The sequence below is a fragment of the Polypterus senegalus genome, chromosome 14, assembly GCF_016835505.1.
Source record: "Polypterus senegalus isolate Bchr_013 chromosome 14, ASM1683550v1, whole genome shotgun sequence".
NCBI lineage: Eukaryota > Metazoa > Chordata > Cladistia > Polypteriformes > Polypteridae > Polypterus > Polypterus senegalus.
Window position 1 is genome coordinate 2,756,305 of NC_053167.1, and position 25,858 is coordinate 2,782,162.

The 25,858-nt window shown below is 40.1% G+C and overlaps 1 protein-coding gene across 3 annotated transcripts in view; it reads right to left on the reverse strand.

Moving 5' to 3' along the window:
• The window catches only part of helz2a (helicase with zinc finger 2a), a 120,447-nt gene extending 101,497 nt beyond the window's left edge, over positions 1-18,950 (reverse strand). Inside the window, exons 1-2 of one of the 3 annotated variants that reach the window (XM_039776602.1) lie at positions 18,377-18,950; positions 10,433-10,550 (exon numbers count right to left, since the gene is read on the reverse strand). The gene's annotated coding sequence lies outside the window, so the exon portion shown is untranslated. Of the gene's footprint in view, positions 1-10,432; positions 10,554-18,376 lie in introns of all 3 variants that reach the window. The other 2 variants (XM_039776601.1, XM_039776603.1) reach the window with 2 other exon arrangements.
• Between the last annotated feature and the right edge of the window lie 6,908 nt (positions 18,951-25,858).

Consider the following 25,858-nt stretch of genomic DNA (forward strand, 5'->3'; position numbering starts at 1 on the left):
GAAGTAAATAAGACAGGACCAGGAGATGAACATAGTCAGAGAAGGTAAGCAGGGCTCGATTACCGGGAGGTCAATTAAACCGGCACTAAAACAAAATGCAAGGCAAAAATCAAAGTCGTGCAACTGTAACAAAAGAACTTTAGAAGACAGTAATCACATGTAGTGTAAGGTTTTACTGAGGCTATTGAAAGTCTTGGATCGCACAGTAATTAGATAACAGGTATTATATTGTCACTTCTATGACACAACAATGCACAAACCTCCAAAGCCACACGTGCAGCAATGGACGATTGCAATGTAACTAGTGGATCTCAAAATGGCGTCATGCAGAAGATAATGAGATGGTGATGTGGAGAAACGAGAGCAAAAACTTGGCTTTATGAAAGATATGTGTTAGGAGGTAACTGACACCATGATGACGTAACCCTCCATAAGCAGTGACAGAAGTAAAGGAATAAACATTTGGAAAGTGTTTTGTATTATAACAGCCATTAGATAATTACAATAAATAAGCTTTGACTGAATAGCCTTCTCTCATTTATCACATTCCTTGTCCGTGTCATTCTGCTGCAGTTAAGCAATTATGACACAATAAATGATAAACAATAAATTCACAGGAAAGGTTTGCTCCTTCGTAACCTGATATGGACAATTGGTCTTCACCACACACATTTATTGTCAGTCTGTGATGCATTCATTGGGTGCTTAAATTTGTCCTAAATGAGTGAGTTTGGGGGGTCTGTGTCAGTGGTCATGAAATGGGGTCAATGTGACCTGTGACTGAGAATCAGATAGCCAGGCTTTGAGAATGTATGGAGCAATTGAGGTTTTTTTTTTTTATTATTTTATTTAAATATGTTAGTTCTTTTTTCTCAAGTTAATCCTCAGCTTCAAGGAAGCTCACTTCCAATTGCTGACAAGGAAGATGAGCTTTCTCAAATTCCAGGAAGAATTAACTGGAATGGTGAGTTTCCTTATAATATTTTTGAGAGGCGCTGTCACTACAGTCTTTCTGATAAAATAACACTGCTACCTTTTCTAAAAATACATGCATGCTATTGTTAGAATCTAAGAATAAACACATACTGGACGGCCACATTTGTAGCATTTGGTCCAAGAACCTGGTGCCGGACTCACTTTTCATGCTTGAATGGTCAATAATGTGTGTGTAGCGGTGTGATGAGAGGGGATCATGGCGCTGTGTGTTTTAAATAAATAAATGGAAGGAAGCTCAGGAGCGTGCAGGCTTCAGGCAGGTGCAGATGCATGTAGTAAGGTTCACGTGCAACTCCGAGGTTGATTGGGGTCCTTGGCTGATCAAGCATTCACACTCAAATGTGAGTGGATTGGTCAAGTGCTTCATTTAAAACCTCGGAGCAGGTGACTGCAGCACTTGCACCCGATCGATGCATAAAAGGGAGCCTGCACAGGAAATGGGGGGAGAGGAGACAATAGGAAAATGAGAGAGTATGGAGGTGAAAGGAAAGGGAAGGAGATCGAGAGGCAGGATTGGGTGAGGACTTGTTGTTGTGGAATAGAGGCAGGTGGTCGGATGTGAGTCCCAAAGAGAGAAGGGTGTGGCCAAGTACTCGATGGGACTGAAGAGGATCACTCCTGTTCTGGAAGGTCCTCTGGATCCATGCCCTTGGAGTAGCTGCCAGTGAATAGAAGCAGGAGTAGCAGCAGTGCTCATGGGGTCCCCTGTGTAAGGTCAGGGAATGGCAGCGAGAGACCGAAGCAGGTTTTTGATGGTTGAAGGGAGTCTCCTTGTGCTGCAAGGCCCTCATGGGACAAGCAGAGGATATTGAGAGAGCTGAATTCAGGAATTTGATTGTTATTGAATATGACCTGCCTGGAGTTTTAACCTCATTTTTATGGATTTACTAGGGGGTTCGCCCCCTGCTCACTTCGCTTGTTAAACTCCCCGGCTTGCACTACGCACCAGCCACTTCGTGTCTCTGATGCTCACATTTTGAAGAAAGGGGCTGAACGCACCCCAAGGATCGCTCCTCTGAAACCCCCTCTTAAAATGTGATACAATGGGAAATAAATACAGTTTTTTTTACCATCTCTTTGCTCGATCAGCTGCTGGCTTGCTGTTGCTGCCATGCTACGTAATCTGCATCTCACACGGCACTGTGATCATTTAAAAACCTGTACAGCAGTTGTCCTACTCTTTGCCTTTTATTTCCCGCCCCGGCCTGGTAAAGTCTTTTGACACAAAGTCTCGTCTCACGGGACGTGAGTTCTCGATATTTTTTTAGTTTATAATTAAAAATGGAATAAGAATCTGAAAATCTAACATACATTAAAATTCGAATAAACTCTAAAAAGAATGATACCAAACATATATATGTAGGTTTTAAAATTAGGCCAATTTAACGTGTGACAAAAATGTGACATAAAAACGTGACAGAAAATCTAATATCACATTAAAGTTCAATAAACTGTGAAAAGAATGATACCAAACATATATACAGTATGTAGGTTTTAAAATTAGGCCGATTTAAAGGGTGACAAAAAATGTGACATAAAAACATGACATAAAATCGTTGCACAAAATCATTGCACTTTTAGGCTTAGGATTTTATATATAGAGAGTAGATTTGGACTCTTAACCTCCATTGTTCACCATCATTTTATGGAGTATTCATTTATTTATATCTGAAGAACTGAGGCGCTGCACTTTTTGAACATTTTGATTGCTGTAAAAGCACTTGAAGCACTCTACACCTCCTCTGGCTGACAATTGGACCAGCAACAAAACAAAATGCAAGGCAAAAAGTCGTGCAACCGTAACAAAAGATCGGATAATCGAGAGAACTTTAGAAGACTATAATCACAAGTAGTATAAGGTTTTATTGTGAGTATTGAGAGTTTTGGATCACACAGTAATTAGACTTCCATAACACAACACTGCACAAACCTCCAAAGCGATGCACACAGCAATGAACGATTACAATTTAACTAGAGGACCTGTGTGTGTGTCTCCATTTGCCCAGGTCATCCTGGGTTTCATTATCGACGACCATAGGATCAACCATGGAGCCGACCTGGACCATCACAGGAAGTGATGGAAATGTAGAGACAACAGTTTGTTGCACTGGACATGAAAGAGAATGAGGACGTTATTATCAGTGAGTTTGTGGGCCTATGGAAGGCTGAGCTCACCTGTTTGCTGACTGTCTTCTTCCACACTGAAAAACAGGCCTCTGTCATTTAGTGAATACAAATATTTAAAACCAGCAATGCATCTGGCTTATTACAAGTTCATGTCTGTGCTAGGCGCTTGTTTATTTAGGTTGGCTGCTATTATTCTGTCATCATCACTGTTAACTCTGAAAGTTAGGAAGATGCCATTATATACATACACTGCCTTCCGAAAGTATGCAGACCCTTTCATTTTTTTCATATATTATTATGTTGCAACCTTGTGCTAAAATTATGTAAATTATTTTTCTTCCCCTCATCACCCAACACTCAATAGGTCAGAATGACAAAGCAAAAACATGATTTTATAAATTTTCAGAGCTGATGTCGACTTTGTCATAATTCAAGAGTAGAGAATGGTAATCAGATGTAAACTGCAACAAAACTCACCCTTACATTTTAGTTTGACTTTCTTTTCTAGAAGGAAAGTTATATAGGTTAGTTGATTTAACCTCGATTCCCTAAGCATGCATGAATAGCAAAGAGCAAACAACCTCTAAAATGGTACTTGCATCTGGCGAGAGACCAAAGCGAATGTGCAAAGCAAAATACTCCATGGACGTTTTACGTAATTTCGTTGAATAGGACTCTGACTTGTTGGACTCCGAGTATGATGCAAGTGATCTGGAGATGGATATCAAAAAGTGAAAGTGAGGTACCGGGATCATCTGATTGGTCCTCAGCTGATTGTAGTGCTGAACACTTTTTGTAGCTGATGCACCTGCAGAAGCGTTTGCCTGGTAGGATCACCACTTATGATGCCAAGAGGTACAAAACAGATTGTGTCACACTGCGACCGCCACCACCACCCACCTGCTGTGCGAAGACAGACAGGCAGCTGGCCCACCATGCATTCCTGCTGACCATCGATGTGCCCCCATGCAGCCACTGCCGCCAAAGATGCCAAACATACATCAACAGCAGCCACAGCACGTAGCAACAGATGTTTTATGTTGACTTATGTGTGAAACCAATTGCTATGTGTGCTTTTCAGAAAGAGTTTTTTTGGAAAAAATATTCAGCTTTCAACGAGTTAAACAACTACCATGTGGGGCTGCATAAACACTGCATGAGCCCACCGAGGTTTTATAACTCTTTGTAATGCTTACTATGTAGATAAAAATGATTTTTAAGTAAAAGCTTAAACTCCATGTCCCTGTCCGAATATTGATTTCTAAAGTTGCAGAGTGTTTGATTCATCATTCCTTGTCTAGCTGAAGTCCATTAATAGCTCGAAGGACTCTTTAAGTCCCTTATTGGTGGTTAAAGGTGTTGAAGTAAAGGAGTGAAAATGAAAGATCATCCCAGTCGGGGTGTAGGCTGCCATTAGGGGTCCCAAGGGTTGTATATGCTGGGCACAATACGGACAGGGAGACAGGTTAGTGCTTACAGGTAATTTCCCCCAATTAAGAAGCTGCTAGGTGCATATCACAGGTGATCCAGTCCACCCAGTTACTGCACAGACAAAACCACATGAAATAAATGAAGAGCAGAGAAGATTGTAACAATAGCATGTGTGTATTTTTGGAAAAGGTTCTGCTTACTTTTAGAAAAACAAAGGAAACCGCAGGGACAGAGCCAGCCAAAAATACTATGAGGAAACACACCTTTCCAGTTAATGCGTCCAGGAATCTGAAAAAGTTGGTTTTCACTGTCATTACTTGGAAGTGAGCTTCCTTGAAGCTGTAGATGAATGTTAAAATAGCAGGGCTAAAACACCAAAATGAAATACAAAACAATACTCCATTGGTCCATACATTTTCAAAACATGACTATCTGTTTCTCAGTCACAATTAACTGGTCACATCGATCCCATTTCATGACCACTCACACAGACCCCCAAACTCACTCATTTGAGGTAAATGTAGAACACCCAATTAACGCATCATAGGCCGATAGACAGATAATAAATGGGTGTGGTGAAGATCAGTTGTCCATGACAGGTGATAATACTTAGTGCAGCACACCTTAGAATTGGGGATTGCAAAGGAGTTAAGTTTGACTTCCACTCACAAAACGTGAGAAAAGTTTGAGAACCATTCAATATTACTGTCATCGCTTATTTGATCTTTTTCTTGTCTTCACCTAAGTAAAAAGTGTTAGTGAAGAGGCTCTGATGAAACACATACCCAGTGCCGGTGTCAGATTATTTTGCACCCTAGGCCAAGCTTATTAGTGTGCCAACCAACTGTATGGTAGCTAACAGGTGCAGCTGGGTTTCCATGCCCCCCCAATGATCTGCACCCTAGGTGAATGCCTAATTCGCACCGTCCCTGCACATATCAACTGGACTTATTTGAGTCTCACTTGAACACATTTGATACATAACAAAAACCTCATTTCTGCACTTGCTGAATGTATGAATATAATGCAATGGGGTTTTTCATTCCAACAGTCGGTGCATACAATCAAAACTAATAAGTAATATGGAACATTTAAACAGAAAGAAAATAATAAAATACTAATTCCACTGGAGCCCAAGGACTATCAATAGCTGATTATCTAAATATTTGCCCCTTCCTTATATTCTCTGTTTTTGCATATTTTAAACAAAGAATGGCCTGAATGAATAAATGAATGACTGAGTTCTGAGTCCACCGCTGTATTCCCTCTTCACATATGACAACACAGCTGTATGTACTCTAACATAAACGTCCAGATTACTGATGACACAACTGTGGTAGGCCTGTGTTTTAACAACAACGAGCAGGTTACTTGGATGAAATGCAGAGTCTGTCACAATGGTGTCAGGACAACAGCCTACTCCTGAATGTCAGCAAGACAAAGCAGAGGCAGCAGAGGCACTTACAACCCCCCTGTATTAATGGTGGACAGTAACAAATACCTTGGTGTCCACATCACAGAGGACCTTATCTGGTCCAAACATACCGACACCTTGCTAAAGAAGGCACAACAACGCCTTTACCAGTTTAGACACCTCAGGAGCTTCAGACTGCCCTCCCAAATTATTAAACAACTTGTAGCTCTAAAGCTAGGGATCTGCCCCACCAATCGGAAGGTTGTCAGTTCAAATCCCGTCAACATCAGAAGTGACTCTACTCCGTTCGGCCCCTGAGCATTGACCTGCAATTGCTTTGTCCTATGTATGACGTTAACAAGAAGGTCCTCTAATTTACAGGGAAAACCTGGGGGTTGATGGCAGGATTGGCATTCCAGCCACCATAAAAATCTCACACTGTTCTAGTGGGGTGCTGAAGTGTCACCCGCTGCACGGCTGCACTCGGGTTCCAATCCATGTGGTTCATCGTATGGTGGGTGCGGCAGCGCACAGTAATCAGTGCATGCTCCCAACACCTTTCTACACATCCACCATTGAAAGTAACCTGACAGGATGTATTACTGCCTGGTTTGGGAACGGCAGGACTGCAAGACTCTGCAGAGTGTGGCACAATCAGTCTTTTATGTAATTATTTCTAATTTATTGTATATTTTACATTTTATTAATGATTTTTGATAATATAAACTAATGGTGTATACAGTATGCATTTGCAATGTAAAGCTGTGTTTAATAGCTAAGTGCTTTCTATAAATTTCAAAAAAATACCTGGCCTACACTCTCACTTTACATTTTATGCTCCGAAAAGCTTAACATTTACAAAATCCATTCCACTTTTCAAGGAAAGACAGTTGTGAGTATTGATACGTAAAACAGTTTATACATGTTATTCTTGAACAAAAACACACATCGATGTTATGAGACTCCGCCATTTTAAAAGAAAATGATGGATCAGCGCTTAGTCAATCTGCGCAACATTCTTTCACGACCATATGTTTCCTCTCGAAAGACCAAATCACAGTAATTTTTTTTGTGCCACATTGTTGTTTTTTTTATGTACTTCTATATTTATGTGAGAAGTCAAAATAGTGAAAAGAAAATGCATCTTTACAATAAGAAGGGAATATATGATAAAACAATTATTTCCAGATCCCATGCATTGGAAGGCACAGATTAATACTCAACAACTGTCTGGACTTGAAAAATTGACATATTTGGAAAGTTTTTAAACTTTTCCTCCATGCCACATATATAAACTGCCAGTGCAGGTAAAGTATTTTTTACCTTCTGATCATTTCTGCTCAACACACCTATTGGTTTATTCTTTAACATACGGGTGTAATTTCCTACATAAAATATGGTCCGACAATGGACTAAAAAATGAAAGTCTTGCACAACTAGACATCAAAACCAGTTGAATGGCGCACATGTAGGAGTTTTGTCATACTGACCGATATGATTTCAGAGCGTTCAAAAAGTAATTCTTATGAACACAAAATCCTAAACAACCTAACAACCTGTACAATAGAAAACAAGTAATCATGGCACAGTTAAGTTCTTCTAGTGATAAAGAAATGTGTGGCAGGTCCAAAAGTGAAGCAAAGGAAAGAAGTCAAAGACAATTCCTAAAGGAGTTTCTGGAGTAAACCCGGTATTGACATCTATTGAGGTCTTTTAGGGAGAGAATCTGTTGAGTCAGTGCTAAATGTGAGGTGAATTTTGGAGGAGCCAGAGCCTGTTCATCACGCACTTTTCACCAGCCAGTGAAGGAACGTGGCATGGTTCACCATACTAAACTCAGTTACAGAAAAGAACCAAGATGCCAAGTGGAGCACACTTAGGACTTGAACCGACCTGCTTTCTAAAATTAGACAGGATGGAATCTTGTAGATCAGCGGATGCAAAGTGATAATGGAGACAAGAATAACCACAGTGCTCTTGAATCTAAAGTAGAAATGGTAAAATAGAAACATGAGTATGGTCACGGAAAACTCAACATGATGGTTTTTTCAGTAATATTAAAATCATTATTATTAGGCCCACTTTCAGGATGGTGGAGGAAAATCAGACGCAAGAGACGGGTTGAGTACACGAAAACTAATTGGCAAAGTTTAGGGAGACACTCTTTAATCGGAATCTGTTGCCCAATGTTGAGTTTAATCAATGGAGTAGTGTCAGAAAATGGTAAAAATCTGGATTGTGGGTAAAACGCAGAAAGTGATTAGTGACAGATGGCATTGGTTATCTATCGTCTTCTCACATATGTGGGCAGGGACCAGAAACATATCTGAAGGAGAAATTAGTCCTTTTCACAAAGTTTGGATGTGACACATCATCGGGAAAACCTGCACGCTGTGAGCCAGCAACGGACTGTGTTTACCCCATTTCTCATGAAAAAGTTTAATTTTAGTGATGGAAGCAGTGCTGCTGAAAGGCAATACAGAGCAAAAGTATCAAAACTGAACAAAGGCTGTACACTTTTTGGGAAGAAATTAAGTTTGTTAAGTTTCTTAAACTAGTATGTTAATAGTTTCAGAAAAACAGTTTTTTATATTTAATGTGAGATTGCTCGGTTTTGAGTAATTTCAGTATGTTTTAAATACAGAATTTGTTCTGTCTGTAGAAGGCCAGAGGGGCTTATTAATGATAAGGAATGGGAGAAGAGACACGGTAAGAAAAAGCACCAAATTCGTAACCAGGCATTCAAAGTTTGCAGTTATGGCTTAATGACCAACAAGTGGGAAAAAGAACAATAATCTGACAGACTGCTCTCACCATCCTGCTCCACTGACAGACTGAGGAGATCGTTCCTCCCCTACACTATGCGACTCTTCAATTCTACCCAGGGGAGTAAATGCTAACATTACTCAAAGTTATTGTCTGTTTTTACCTGCATTTTTATTACTCTTTAATTTAATATTGTTTTTGTATCAGTATGCTGCGCCTGGAGTATGTGAATTTCCCCTTGGGATGAATAAAGTATCTATCTATCTATCTAATACTGTATGCGTGAGCACTTTCAAGCTCATAGTGACTGCCATAGTGGCCATGCTTCGTCTTCCTCGACTTTCGATTTTCGTGGCCGTGTCTATATCCTAAGTCCAGTAGTTTCTAAGATGTCTGCTGTAGTTCATCAGGCCTCCCCCAAAACTTAATAAAGAGTCTGGCATTCCCTGGCCACAAATGGCTTCTCATTGTCTGAGATGAGTGCAGATTTGGAGTGTGTGCAGAGGTCGACAGAGACAGTAGAAGATCAAAATGTTTCTCCCAATGGCTGTAAAATCAGAAGAGAGTACTCCAGATATGCAAAAGTAATCTGCTAAAAAAGAGTCAAAATCCCAGTAAGGCAACTGTTCTTGGGGAGGAAGCACCCCTGAGTGAAAACCTCAGCCGCTGATGTCGGAAAACAGCAGCCAATCTGGTGTGCTCGGAAAAAGAGCTGTCGATGCTACTACGATAAAATGGCCGTGCAATTATCTTTAGAATGTTTATACATACAACAGACAAGAAAAGCTTTTTTAAACAATAGAAACAAAAATGTGACCCATTTCAGTGATCCCACAGGTACCAAGTTTGGTTAAAACTGGTTAATAAAGAAACAGTACCTACATTTTTTACTCGTCAAGGGGATGAAATCATTGGTGTCTGTGTTTTATGGTAGCCTGCTTTGTGTGTATGGTCCTAGAGTAGCGTTTGTCGTGAACTATGTCATGAATTACAGCAGTACTGAATGTGAAATGTCGCAAATGGTTTATGGAATGCCATGCGATGGGTCACTGCTTCGGTGGTGGGCTGGCGCCCTGCCCAGGGTTTGTTTCCTGCCTTGCGCCCTGTGTTGGCTGGGATTGGCTCCAGCAGACCCCAATGACTGACCCTGTAGTTAGGATATAGCAGGTTGGATAATAGATGGATGGATGGAGGGGTCACCGTTTGCAAGAGTGAAAAAAATTCCCTCAGGATGATGATGTCAGATCCAAAGGGGAGAATCCCCCCGGATATTATTACACAGCGATTCTCCACCTTCCAGATGTTGTACAGTGGTGATTATCCAATGGGAAAGGGCAATGATCGGCAACAGTTCCTCAAGGGGGATGGATCCCACAGATGATGCAGAAGACATACAAAAAGCAAAATTGCGTTGCTAGAAAAAAAACAAAATTAAGAACCCCTGTCCTAGAGAGTAACTATTCAGAATTTGATTCAGATTGGACAAAGGGTGTAGGATTTTATAAGCAACATACACACATACTGACTGGCACACAAAAATCACCTAACCCAGAACTGGGAACTAAACTGTTTTTGTGATTTTTCTACGACATTACTAATAGGACAGAAACTAAATTTTATCAGGATGGGATTCAGATTTTTACAACCTCGAACTGTAAAACTGAACCACTGTATTAAAAAAAAAAAAAACAAACTCACGTTAGCAGGTTCATATCCAGAGCAGTGGGTGTAATCACAACTGAATACGGCACAACTGAATGCCTCCTGGGTAGTCAAGACTATCGCATATGATGATGTAGTCATTTCACGGAAATAACTGCTAAAAACAAAGAACAAAGATTCCAGGTCAGGGTGGCGGAACTGCTGTTAGTGGGCAGCTTTAAAATCAATTAATTACGTCCTTAGGCAACATTTCAAAAAACTCCACACCCTACTCCACGCATGCCATGAGTCCATTAGCTCAATCGAAACTACTGACTACAGCTGATGACTTTAATCAATTCGCATGAAGATAATTATAAATTATTTTAAAAGTCTGACTCACACTTTATATTTCAATAGAAGTTATTATGCTATGATTAAGAGCTAAAATGCTTCTTTCGGTCAAGTAACTTAACGTGTCTCCATGGAGCCAAACATTGCAAGTCTAATACTGCTAACCTATAATTCTTACTGAATGATTTCACATAAGCAGTTTAAATTGAGGTGTTGTCAACATTCTGGTGAAATTTTCAGATAACTCCTAAATAAGGTGGCTAACAGATGACTGGGTGAATCTAGACGTCATTCATAACTGGACAGATGCATAGTCAATGATGTGTAAATAAGTGTAAACTTATACGGTTTATCAGAAGCAGACAAATTCTACAGTACATCATGTGGGACTGGAGTTTCAAAGAACACCAGAGCTATTCACCTTCCAGTCTTGATGGGCCAACGACTAAACAGAATGGTCAAAACTAAATTTTTCTTTGTTAGTTTTCAGACGTTCCCAATAGATAGTATGGACAAAATGGAAAGAAGTGCAAAATTGAATTTGCTGTGAAATTTACAGTTTTGTTTAGCAAAATGATGATGTTTCACAAACCGGCAAAATTCTTAAAACTGACATGGAAGAAAGTTGTTTAGTTGCCATTGATGGGTCTTCCCGGGATTCCCTGCAAGTAGGATGACCCCCAAGCCTCTACTGGTAGCCAATCAGTGATGGTGAGGTGCATACGGCAACTGTCACATGATGCTAGTGTGCTCTTCTGAATAACTGAAGGGTGAGATTTGTGTTGTAGGTAGTCATGTTAGATCAGTAATAAAGGTTTGACTTTGGTATCTAAAACCACCCTCAGACTTTACATTCCAGGTAATAAGAAATTGTTCCTGAGCAAATAGCAGATAATTCCTGTCTTAATTTCCCCTTCTGCTCCACAGTTTAAAATTACAAATCAAAAAATTTATACCTGATTGAAGTGCACAGTGCAGACTTTCATTTCAGGAGATTTACATACATTTTGGTCAGAACATGTGGAAATGACAACACTTTTTTTCAAGGTACCATAATGTTTGGACACAGCAATGGCAGGTCTATTAAAGCCGTCATGTTTAGGACTTTGTCGCATATCCTTTACGTGCAATGACTGCTTGAAGTCTGCGTCTCATAGACATCAGCAATTGCTGAAGGTCTTCTCTGGTGATGATATAGCCATCTTCAGCTCATGGATGTTTTGGAGACTGTCCCCTTAAGTTTTCTCTTCTCACACATGGAAGATTTTAGCTGCAGCGGCGTTGGAGGAATATCAAAGTGAGACACTCGATGAGGGTGGCGTCTCATTCTGGACTCCCACTCGTGAGAGAAGGAGTTCCAAACTAGACCTGATCTGCTAAAAATTCCTTACCATGGGCAATTTAAGTTCTGTTATTGTGTCATTCCACACCATTTTTGTTGATTTTGTCAATTGTTATTAAACGGGTTGACCTGATTGATCAATATCTCCCTAATGCAGTTGTCAAGACTACGGAGAACAGGCAAAGGAGGACTTCAGAAGAAATAGATTTGTTGATGTTTTCTGGAGGCAGGACATCAGTACAATACACAAGACGTGAATACTACTATCAACATGGAGAGCCATGACAGGTGTGTCCACACACAGTACAAAGGAGAAAGACAGCACATTTCAAAGGGCATAACAAACACAAACCTTTAAAATGAAGTGATCTCCTTATAGCAAATAGACACACCGGGGGAAATGTACAATCTCCAGTGAATCTACTACATGTGTCTAAGAGCCGGTTTATACTTCACGCTCAGAATGCGTATGCATACACATCATGGCTGCCATGCATTCCCAGTGTTTATGTGATGCATCCTCTGAGCAGGTCCTCAGAAAATACGCGTGCAAGTTGCGTTTCCAGCAAAAAGTCAGGGGGTGCAGTGTAATAAAAGTCGGAACGTGACGTCAGAGTCTCTGTTTACTCTCTACATGTGAAAAAAAGCCACTTTGCTGATCAACACGCTTGCTTCGATGTTTGATGAATGGTCTGCTGTGGTGAAGCAAAATGCCAACATACAAATGCATTTGTGGTACTTTTATATTCAAACATCACATATTCTTCATTGTAATGACGCGATACATTTTAAAAGTCTCACATACCATCTTCTGTGTCGTCTTTTTTTTTTTTTGCACCTTCATAACAGCATCAGAATGTATGGCGGCGTTTTTGAGCCACAGAGAAAAAAATTAAGGACACGGTGAAAAGGTGTATTTAGTGGTTAAAGTGGACATTTCAATCTTGAAATGTCAACTTTAATCCCATAGTTTATTTTATCATTAAAGTGACCATCGTAAACGTCATTTTAAAACCAACCCAGTTGTTAATTGCTACCTGCTTTTGGGGCTTCCCCCTGACCTGACAGCAGCGACAGGCAGCAATCGCCACACAGAACACATCACATTTATGATATTCCAGCTCTCTGCACATTTAGAATCCTTAGATTTATACTTGATATCACTTTCATAATGAAATGCATTAAAGTATGCATGTTACATTTTACAAATAAACAGTTAACTTTATTTAAATAACTAGCAAAATACCCGCGCTTCGCAGCGGTGAAGTACTCCCTATAAATTTTTATTAAGATGAAAAGTAAACCTTTTTAAACTGAGGGTTAATATACCAATAATTATTTGTTAAGGATCTCTTTGTATACCACATTGTCAGTTCGGCCCTCCGGTTGTAATATGACCAAGCTGTGCGCTGAGCTTACTCTTGAGCATACAATGTACAGTTGGCCATGTGAAAAGTAATCTTGTCTCAAATCTCACAGCTTGGATTGCTGCTGTCATAATCGGTTTGAGTTTCATGGTTTGTTTCAATTACGACAGTATTTGCAGGACTTGTGTTGAAGAGACATTCGGCATCTGTCAAACGTTGAAGGCACACAACCAGTTTCATCAGTAACTTCACATCCAGCTTTTGAGAGTTTAAACATTCATAAACATCAAAGTGTCCACTACTGAAATCGTCACCTGTCAATCTAAGATGTTTAAGAGGCATTGGCAGTTGTCGAAAGGTGTAAAATATTTGGCCATTTCGGTACACTTGAAAGCGACAACCGAACAATTTAGCGGCAGCCATCAACTCACATGCAGATGCATAGGTGAAGGGCTTAAGCATTTCACTCTTCTAGTGCTCCTGTGTAGTATAATTATCTCCTGTACTGTCATCAGTCCACATCTTGAACCTGTCCCAGTCATTCAATACATAAGACACAATGTTCCTCCGGATATCAAGAGTGAGCCTGATATGGCCGTGTAATATGTAACAAAGAGAATGGAAAAGGTAGGTGGTATCTCCGGGCATGGAAACCACTCGGTAAGTGACAGTTCTTTGATCGATGGTGATCACCTCGATAGACATGTTAATGTGGGTACGGTTGGAATGATAAATGAAATGGGTACCTGAACAATGTAAAGTAATTCTAAAACACCTACACAATAACTATAATTGTAATAAACGAACAAGAAAACAGTGGACAAGCCGTGGATTAAATAAAAAGGCTGTAGTTATCAGCAGGGAGACGTGAATCCCGTGGCGAAGCAAGGAAGGGAATGTAGAGACTGGAAAGACGGACGGCCTTATATAGGCACGCAGCCAACAACGTGGGAGACGTTGGGATGGGGGACCCAACGCCGCCTCACACGGTGACCGAGCTGCAGGCTTTGGACGTATATATGTACGTAAGTAGGATTCAGTTAGCGTTGGGAACCCACGTACCAAATTTCTTGAAGATGGGCCCATAGGTAACAAAGATCGTTGGAAAGTTCAATATGGCGGCCGACAGTGGCGTCAAACCATCGAAATAAGTACGTACATTGGTTTCAGTTAGCGCAGGGAAGCCGCCTACCACATTTCGTGAAGACGGGGCCATAAATAAGAAAGTTTAACATGGCGGATGTTGTTGACTGCTATGACCATTAAATGTAGAATTTCTAAATGAAACCTGCTTAACTTTTGTAAGTAAGCTGTAAAGAATGAGCCTGCCAAATTTCAGCCTTCTACTTACACGGGAAGTTGGAGAATTAGTGATGAGTCAGTGAGTGAGTGAGTGAGGGCTTTGCCTTTTATTAGTGTAGACGAATACTGATAATAATCACACATGTGGGGGTGACACGGTGGCGGAGTGGTAGTGCTGCTGATTGATAGATGTAACCATTAAACATCCATCATTTTCAGAGATATTGTGGCAAGGTGTCCTTGGAATTTAATGGGCGTTCCAGGTGATTGACAACACAGTGAAGCCAAACCTGTTCTCACTGTGTTGATATCATGGAATATTCCAGATTTACATAAAGTATACGCCCAAGTATAAACAGTACAACGCGTGCGTAGCAATGGTGACCACAGGCGCAAGCATCACATCGCATGAAGTACATACCCAGCCTAAGAGGGTTAGAAAATGATGGTAGTGCAATAAGGAGATCACGGGTTCACTTGCCAGGTCCTCCCTGTGTGGAGCTCGTAAAGCGCACTGAGTAAAGCGCTATATAAATGTAAAGTATTTTCATACGGCAGGCAGGTGGTGTTTTGAGCAGGGCTTTGACCTTCACACCCTGAGGCTGCAGGTTCAAATCCCTCTACTGACACCACTGTGTGACCCTGAGCAAGTCACGTGACCTGCCTCTGCTCCAATTGAATAATTGTTGTAAGCCGACTTGGATAAAGGTGTCCGCCAAATCAGCAAATGACTGACTTTTAATGAGGAAATCAATCCTTTACTAAACCTTTACTAAATATTACTCCTTTAAGAGTGTTAATAATTGTCACTTTTAATTAATTAATCAATTTAGCTTCAATTTAAATATGCATTATGGTAACTATATATTATATTCATTTTGAGGTACAGACGTTTGAATCAGTCAATCTCTATTTATTATAACATCCTTCAGAGAGCTAATTAAGTGCCACATTCATTAAGAGTAAGAGTACTGATATTTATAGTTAAGAAAATAATTAAAAGCAATCCCATTCAGGAAATCAATTAAATGTTATGTTCATTAAGAATTACTGCCTTTTAATCAAGAAATAAATGAACCAACCTTAATTTTGTATAGCACACTTCAGAGAGCTAATTAAATGCCAAATTCAATATTGACGTTCATTCAAGAAATCAATTAATCAATTTAGCTTTTATATAATACCTTTTAGGCTGCTAATTAAATGTTAGGTTCATTAAGACGTACTGATTTTATCTAAGAAATCAATCTATTAACCTTTATTTTATATACAGTAGTAGCCTTCCTAGGGCTAATAAAATGCCAGGTTCGTTAGGCACAATATGGAATTTTATTTAGTCAATACTGACTTTTAATTGACAAATTGATCAATCGGTACTGACTTTGAAATTAAAACAATCACTTCATTAATTCTGCATGTATTATATCATATAGTATCATTTAGGCAGCTAATTAAATGCTGTATTCATTTAAAAGTACTGACTTTATTTAGGAACTCAGCCTATCGATCTTTATTTTCTATAGCACCTTTTAGGGTTAATCAAATGTCAACTTTCTTGAAGCTCCCTTCAGAGGGGTAATAACACAGCAAGATCACTGAGAGATGTGCTTATTTTATTTAAAAAAAAACTGATAAAAATCAATTTAGATCTTATATAGTGCCCTTCAGAAAGTGAATGACAGTAAGTGGTATAAATGTATTCCAAAGTGTTGAGTTTCAGTCCATCAAGCATTATTTTATAAAGCACCCTTCACAGGGCCAATTAATTCACTAAGAGTAATACTGAATTTTAATCAAGAAATCAATTCATCTAAACTGATGTTAAACAAAGAAATGAGTCAATTTAGCTTTAATATGGTATTATTTGAGTATTTAATTAAATTTTATATCTATTAAGAAAGGCTGACAAATGTCATCGTCATTAGCACTTTAAGTGAGTAATCGAGAAGTCACTTTAGATTTTATATCACACATTGCTAACATGGGTGGCACGGTGGCACAGTGGGTAGCAGTAAGGAGACCTGGGTTTGTGGAGTGTGCATGTTCTCCCCGTGTCCGACAGTCCAAAGACATGCAGGTTAGGTGCATTGGCGATCCTAAATTGTCCCTAGTGGGGGTGTGTGCCCTGTGGTGGGCTGGGATTGGCTCCAGCAGACCCCCGTGAGCGGGTTGGACAATGACTGACCTTGCTTACTAAATGCTATGCTTTATACGGCACCCTTTGGTGAGCATAAAAGAATGCCAAATTCATTACCAGAAATAATCACTTTTAATTGAAAAATATATTTTACATACAGTGCCCTCATTAAATTGTATCTGCATTGACATTTAATAAGAAATGGGTTCATCACCCTTGGATTGTCCTTAAACAAGCAAATTTAATTTTAAACCCCTTAACAGCAACTACTGACTGTTAGTTAAGAAATAAAGGAAGGAATTTACATTGCTGAGAATGAATTGAATCTCAAGTTCATTAATAACAAATACTGAAGTTTAATTAAGAAATCGGTCAGCCAGTCTATATTTTACATATTGTGTTTCCGACAGCTACTTAAAAAGGCGCTATATAAATAAAATGTATTATTATTATTAATAATAATAATAATAATAATATATTATGTATTATAATAATAATAATAATAATAATAATCTTTGCATTTATATAGCGCTTTTCTCACTATTATTATTATTATTATTATTATTATTATTATTATTATTATGTTTATTAAGCGCAAGCACTCATTTTAAATTGAGAAATCAATCCCAAATCTTCGTCTTAAATCATGTCGTTCAGAGAGTTCATTTACATGTTCACATTAAGATGGAACTGTAGTTTAAATAATAGATCATCCATCCATCCATCCATTATCCAGCCCGCTATATCCTACCTACAGGGTCACGAGGGTCTGCTAAAGCCAATCCCAGCAATCAAACTTTATTTTATATAGCGCCATCACAAGACACTTTACAAGACGTAGAAAGTTCGGCTCCAGAGTACAGTACTGCTGGACCATTCAGGGCTGGGGAGGGCTGAATGCGAACGCTCCTGGAAATCAGGGTGTCTGATGGCCGTGCTCTGCTTTGATCAAAACGGCTCGAGGTAGAAGCGCGTTCATCTCAGGCGCGACTTCGATTCGTCAGTCAGCCTTTCAGCTAATGATCGGGTACGGGGAAATCCAGTGGAGGGTCACACTTGGGTTCGGGTACTGTGAGGCATTAACGCCACCAATCGCAGCAGTACGATGTCCCCGTGAGCCTAACTGTTGCGTTCGGCTTTACACAAAGCATCTCTTCGAGTAGCAGCGCAGCACGCGGAAACAACAACAACAACAAAAAAAAAAGCCAGGCAGCTGCTCGCTTTGCTTCCAAAATGATAAGATTTCGGCGTTGTTTCTTGCGTCCACGGTGTGTGGTCGCTGATTTACTGGGATAAAGGATGTGGACATTCTGGAATAACGGAGGAGGAAAGCAGGACGAAGAGCGACTCGCCCATAGAAGGGAAGGCTCGAGCTGACCACTCGTACTAACGGAGCTGTTACATTTTCAGGAAGAGAGGCGGCTTTCCAGATTGGAAGGTAAAGGGCATTTAAAGTTCTCCTCCATTCCTTCCTCCCTCGCTTCCGGCGCATCTCTTACCGGCAAGATCTTCGCGAGGCTTCAAGCCACGATCGCTGCAGCTCGCGTATTCGGCACAGTCCGCTGACTTGCGCTTTGTGACAAGACGATCGCTTCGGTCCCAGTCGTTCTAAAGCTACAAGCTGCAACTTTCACTTTGACAGTTGACTGCTTTCTACAGCAGATATGGGTGGCGCCTCCTCCTCCGTCGGTTTCGCTTTACGCGCAAGAGCTTAGCTTAGTTTCGATTTCCAGTCCTGAACCTATTTTCTTTATTGTTGTCTTCATCCAGTCAGCAGATTTCGTTATCGCTGTTTCTTTCATTACACTGTGGACACCTGGACAGTACCGACATGAGGGACACCTGCGATCACCTGGCCATCCCTTCACAGCCGACTGATTGTCGCCTGAGCGCCCGGGGTGGTGCCTGTCGCGTTTACTCTGTGATGAGGGCAGCAGTGCCAGCGACACATTGTCGATTTACTCGCTTGTTTTTCCGTTTTCGACTCTCGTTTCGAACTTATTAATTTTAAACACGCCCTTTTTTTCTGAACTCCCTTGTTCGGTCGAAGCCACCACGGAGAGACAGATCGCCTGAGAGTCAATATTGAATTTAAAGCGCTTCCGGAATTTACTCAACTCTTCTTACACACTTCCCATTTTATAACTTATTAAAACATATCTGCCATCGGGCTGCGCAAACTCACGATCACTAGCAGTGTCGAGATCACGCTACTCACCCCCAGCCTGCACCATTCGCAGTCTCAGGGGTAGACCACCGTGTCCTTAGCGCAGGTGGATTTCAACAGAATGTTTGCATTCAAAAGAACAAAAACACCAAAGGGCAGTCATCTGTTCACTTGCATAGCGCGAAGTCTAACTGTTCAAATAAAGAATAACACTGCTGTAATCTTTAAAGTAAAACGACAAATAAATTGAACACAGGGGCACTGCGATGTGCCTATAGACGTCAAAGGGAAAACTGCAGAATCTTTAGGCTGAATTAATATAATCAGAAAAGAAATAGATTAGAAAAATAATATAAAAAATAGATAAGAAAGTAATTTGTACAAAGTCCAAAGAGGAGGCTCAGTTCTATTATATAGCGCCTTCGGACCCCTTCACTTTTTTCAGATTTTGTTTTGTTGCAGAGCTATGACCCAATCATTTCAAGTAATTTTTTAGCTCTTCAGACAACACTCAATATCCCAGAATGACAAAGAAGTTTCTGCAACTTTATGTCAAGTAAAAAACTGAACTATCACAGGATTCTGGTTTCTAAAATGCCATGTGAAACCCTGAGATTTCCCTGCAAGTTACCTGGTTATATGGTCATTTAAACTCATAACTGGGTTGCAGTTAAGGTGTGCGGATGTCCATGGCCGCCACTCTTTGCTTTATTAGTCTCCGCAGGGCCAGACGTGATTCTCAAACGAGAATACACATCTGGGGACATCTCATTCAAAAGGGTGTCCTGAGTAGCCGTGAAATCCTGCTTCTTTCTGAAAGCCCCGCCCCAATTCCTCCAGTCCATGCACTTGAAATCGCTGGTGGGGTTTCAGGGAGAAAGCAAAAGATCCTGAACAAAAGACTTGACACTGAGAGAAACAGAAAAGCTAAAATTGCTGTTATCAATTCATGAGATTAGTAGCACAAGGTAACTGAAGCTTATGTCACACCAACAAAGAAAAAAGACAAAAAAAAAGTTTTGGGGTGATCACCTCTGTGAGGTTTCTGAAAAACAGGATGACACACCGAAGCAGGACTGCTGCTTCCGTGGAGGGCTGCTTGTCCATTGCTGAGGCAACCATAGGTTCACAGCGCAGCAGCATATCGCTGCTGAAACAACTGCAAGCCGATCACAGACACTAATAAGTGCCTGTCGCCGATTGGTGATACAAGGAACATTATAAATGCAGGGAATTTTGACAGTGCGGTTCCCTCTTCCATACTTTGGAAGCCTCTAGACCCCAACATTGTTGGTAATGTAACAGGATGAACTGGCCGATAGGGATAAGTCACATTTGTAGGAAGGGGAAGGTGCAAAGTGCAAAAGTGCTTTTATTAAAAATAATCAAAAAAACAAAACAGTGTCCATAATGCAGTGCTTCAAATTTCCATAAATAAATAATCCATAAAAAGGGTAAAAATCCAAATGTTTAAAACAAAGGCTAATACGAGACTAAAAACCTGCAACAGTCATTGGGGCAAGTAAGCCAAGCACAACTCTTTATTATATGATATTTTGCCTAGTTTTACATCATATGCGTTCATCTTAAGGATTTTTCCCCTATCGTTCCTGCTCTCCTGAGAAGTCAGTGCCACTCTTTTGTTATTAAAACAGAGAAATTCTTCACTCGCATCACTTCAGGATGCCACATCACTTTTTCACAAAGGCCAAGGATAAAGGAGTTGGGATCCACCGTGTCACCCTTGGTTTGTTTTAAAATTTCTTTCATAAAATCTATTTTAACTGAAGCTTGTGGCATAACAAAAATCAAAAAAATTCACGTGGAGTGACCTGTTTTTGAGGACACAGTGCTCAAAACGGAAAAAGACACATTAAGGTAAACAGCCATGAAGAAATCGGAGAAGGGCAATCAGATATGCAAATTGACAGGCACTGACAGCCAATCCAAATGACAAGAAGTCACACAGCTGAGAGAGTTGGCCAATAAGGATACAGAGTGGAGACAGAAGACCAGCTAGGTTAAGGAATGGTGGGTGTATTTAAATGAAAACTATTTTCATCATCAAATCCTCTTTATAACATAAAACCTTCTTTTTAAGGTTCTGTTTTAATGTACCATTAAATTAGCGTACCTATACAAAGTGTTACTTCCTAACAAACTGTGCAATCCTTCTTCTAGGACAGCATGTTTCTTATTCGTTTCTCTGTAAATGAAGTGGATTAAAAAAAAGAAAAAACCTGTGAAGACAAAAGCAGAACTATGCAATGAGCTGCCACGTTGGCATTTTGTGGTTAAGCAAGGTAAAGGAGTCATCTGATTAATTTACTGTTTGGTTACTTCCTTATGGGAACGCTGATCTGAAGAATTATTGCCCTGTTTATGATCTGTTTTGTCTTGCTCATAAATCACAGGATGACAAATATAAATAAACCATAATGACTGGAATAATTACCTTGGATTAGGTACCCACAATCTGTCTGTAGAACAGTACAAGTGGAGCCCACCCACTAAATGCCTTAATGGAGCCCGATATTTATATGTATCTTACAAATAAATAAAAGTTTAATCACTTCATAACATAAGACAGATTTGAAAAGGGCCCATAAAGCTACAAAACTTTACAATATGTTTCAAATAAATTTAAGGTTAGTATATAAGGATATCTATTTATGTCCATCCATCCATCCTACATCATTTGATCCCTTTTCTTTGGTGATGGAGAGATGAAACCATAGATAGATAGATAGATGAGAGAGGCACTATATAATAGATAGATAGATAGATAGATAGATAGATAGATAGATAGATAGATAGATAGATAGATAGATAGATAGATAGATAGATAGATAGATAGATAGATAGATAGATAGATAGATAGTGTCACAAAACGAGACAAAGACAGAAAAAGGTTTGGGGCAGCCACCCATGTAATTCGGTATCCCGGCTGCAACTTCGTTTTTCTTTTAAATACCAGCACTGAAGTGCTTACAACAGAGTCCAAAACAAGACTGACACAGAAGGGAAAAGGGAAGGCTTTTAAAGGGGGAGACAGGAAGTGAGGTCATAAGGGTCGGGCACGTGTTCATCGTTCATTGGTTTAGTCCCGGATGTGACATCAGGGGGGCCGGAGCTGGCAAGGTCTGTCTCCATTGGCTCGGTCCCAGAAGTGACGTCCAGAGAGACAGGTGGAACCTCCCGGGTTAGGTCTACAGGGAAGTGAGAAAGAGAGTTAGTGCACTCTGCCACATCCCGGCATGGCTCAGAACTGCTTTCACTCGAGCCCTTTAGCTGCCTCCCATGCGCGCGTGTGTGACAATAGATAGATAGATAGATAGATAGATAGATAGATAGATAGATAGATAGATAGATAGATAGATAGATAGATAGATAGATAGATAGATAGATAGATAGATAGATAGATAGATAGATAGATAGATAGATAGATAGATAGATAGATAGATAGATAGATAGATAGATAGATAGATAGATAGATAGATGAGAAGGCCACTATATAATTAATAGATAGATAGATAGATAGATAGATAGATAGATAGATAGATAGATAGATAGATAGATAGATAGATGAGAAGGCCACTATATAATAGATAGATAGATAGATAGATAGATAGATAGATACTAGATAGATATAGATAGATAGATAGATAGATAGATAGATAGATAGATAGATAGATAGATAGATAGATAGATAGATAGATAGATAGATATTCACTATACTGTAGAATGGACAACAACTGTTGCCCAAGTCCTTCACCAGTCACAGGTTTGTAGTAGAGCGGCAAAGAGTAAAAGTGCACACAACATTTCAGGAAGATTTTGCCAGAAGACAAATGGGAGGACACTGAAGTCAAGCTGGACGATCGTTCCATAGTCTAATGAGACCAATGAATCTTAAACTGCTTTCTACATGGCTCAATTAACAAATCAACAGACACCTCCCATTTCTCTCAAAACACTGACCAGAATTTCAATGAAGTGAGAAAGTGAGACACCACAAGTGGTTTCCTGAAAATTCCTGTAGCACATAAATAAAATATAAAGGACAGATGACATTGTGAAATCAGCAGAAATGGCACCGATATTAAATGGGCACAAGGTCAAAAATCCAAGATAAAAGTGATTCAAACTAGGGAAGACATCAGAAAACACACAGCGTGACAAATCCAGAAAGGAAATTGAAGACAAAGTAAAAAAAAAAAAGTCAAGTTTTAAAAACACTGAGTGAGGAAGCACTCAAAACTAAAGGTTCTAAATGGCTGAGTGAAGGCATCATCCTGGTAGCTCCTCCATGTAGGACACATCCATTTCATCACATTACTGCTATACTTTTAATGTGTAAAGTTAGACGATGCTCACAGATCGGCCTCACCATATGCAAGAAATAAATAAAAAAAACAAACAAGAGAAAAGGTCATGTTTTCAGCGCACAGTAACTCACCATTCAGGTGTTGGTGAATCCGGCAGGGGGCGCTCACCCAGTGGTCTGAATGTGGATCCCAATGTCCCAGGGCAGTGATGAGGTACACTGTGCTGTAAAGATGGAGTCGTCTTTCATATGAGACGTAAAAAACGAGATCCTGACTCTCTGTGGTCATAAAAGATCCCCAGGCATCCGTTGTAAGGAGTAGGTTGTATCCCGATGTCCTGGCTAAATTGCCATCCATAGTCAAATCATTCTAGCCCCTTAATCATCCCCCTGTCTCTAACTGGCTAGCTATCTCTCAGCACTTCACCACCTAATAGCTAATGTGTGGTGAATGTACTGGCGCAAAAATGGCTGCTGTCACATCATCCAGGTGGATTCTGTACATTAGTTGTGGTTGAAGTGGCTGCCCACTCGCTATGTAAAGTGCTTGGAGTTGTGACAAAAGCGCTATATAAATGTTAAGAAATTATTTTTATTATTATTAAAATACATCTCATCCCACTTTTGCTATGAACTTGTGATTCACAGATTTCTAAGTTTCGCCATGTCTCCATGTGGGACAATGTTAAAACAAACTGCATTCATGCAAGTGGCTGGTTTTTGTGGAGTTGCTGGTGTGATTGGCGTCACGCACATAAAGATCATTGAACCAAATGTGGATGAGCCTACATCTGTGAATTTCAAGCAACATCACAGTATCAATAGACAGGTGGTCTTTAGATGCAGACTGTACCGGGTGGTCCAGATCTAATTATGCAGATCCAAATTGTCTGGATGACTTTGATTTATGTGGGGACGATTCCAGTTCAGCACGAACTTCATTTTCTTCATGTCGTCAGTTCGCACACTTCTCGGTGGTCCAGTATTTTTCGGGTAATTTTCTATGTAATAAACTTAATAAGTTATAGCGTAATGAAAATTGCATAATTAGATCTGGACCACCCTATATTGAAATAGCCAACATATCACCATCAAGACAGGTGGGTCTGGATGGGTGACCGATAATGAAATGTCACACAGGTATGCTGATCTCCACATTCCATGAACCCCTGGAACATTTGTGTTACAGTTTACAAGCATTGGAAGGTTCAAGAAGGCAGGCAGTGACTCCTGGGGCACTGGATAAATAAAGCCTTGCAGAAGATGAAGGGGGATCACAGAGAGAAACACGTCATGCGACTCTGGAAGACGATCAAAGAACACTGGAAGAGTGAACGTCACTTCAGAAACAGCACAGGAATAGCTGAGGCTAGTTTCAGTAACTGTAACATTGTGTGGCATTTCCTGTGGCCTTCTAAAAGTACAGATTTGGATCATTCATCGTTAAGTAAACATGCCCGTTATGAGACTTTACACTCATTCAATGAGTGTGCCTCCAGCCTTCTATCTCAGTGCTTGTTATCATTTGTCTTCTAGGCAGTGTGGTGTAGTGGTTAAGGCGTTGGACTTCAAATGCTGAGGTTGTGTGTTCTGATCCCACCACTGAGAGACTATAAGCAAGTCACCTGACCTGCCTCTACTCCAATTGGAAAACCCAAAGAAATGGAACCAATTCTATCATAAATGTTGTAAGTCGTCTTGGCAACATTAGTAAATGTAAAAAGTGGTAACAATTACAGGGAGCTTAGTACAATATTTTACCTTATTACGCTTTTCTTCTTCATCTTCTCCTTCTCCTCCTACTACTTTGAATATTATTATTGTTATTATTTTTATTTTTGTCTTTGTGGTGAAGCCTTAGCCTTAGCATCAGAAACTACAAAGCGTCATCATGATTTCCAAGGAAACTACTGTCACACATGTGTGAGTAGGAGGCAGTAAAAGGGCTTAAGTAACAGTAATACCACATCAGACCAGGGGGCGGCGGGGTGCACTGACTGTCGTTCTTAATTCCCTGCAGACCTTTCCAGAGAAATCCTGCCAGGTTCCCTCCCCTTCGATGATGTCACTTCCAGTACAGAAGATGTCACTTCCAGTTTCGGGCCCTTTGATGACATCACTTCCAATTCCTTCCATGGCATCACTTCCGGTTCAGGCCCCTTCGACAACGTCTCTTCCCATACAGCCGCCATCTTAACATCAATAAGTCAGTTCTATCTTGGACTCAGTCGAATGAACCATTCTGTTCTAATCTAAAGTCTTTTGCAGCCAGGGAGATTATATGGGTGGCTGCACCAAACCTTTTTCACAATGTCTGGTCTAAATTATTATCACACTATAAAATGATTTCATGAGTGCCATTTATGCAGCTTGGGGAAAATCACAACATAATTCATTCTCAAAAGTGAACTCCTCCAGATCAACTTCACGTGAACAACAAAGATCAAGAAGGTTCTAGGGAATGGTTCAAGAAGTTGGCTGACTATC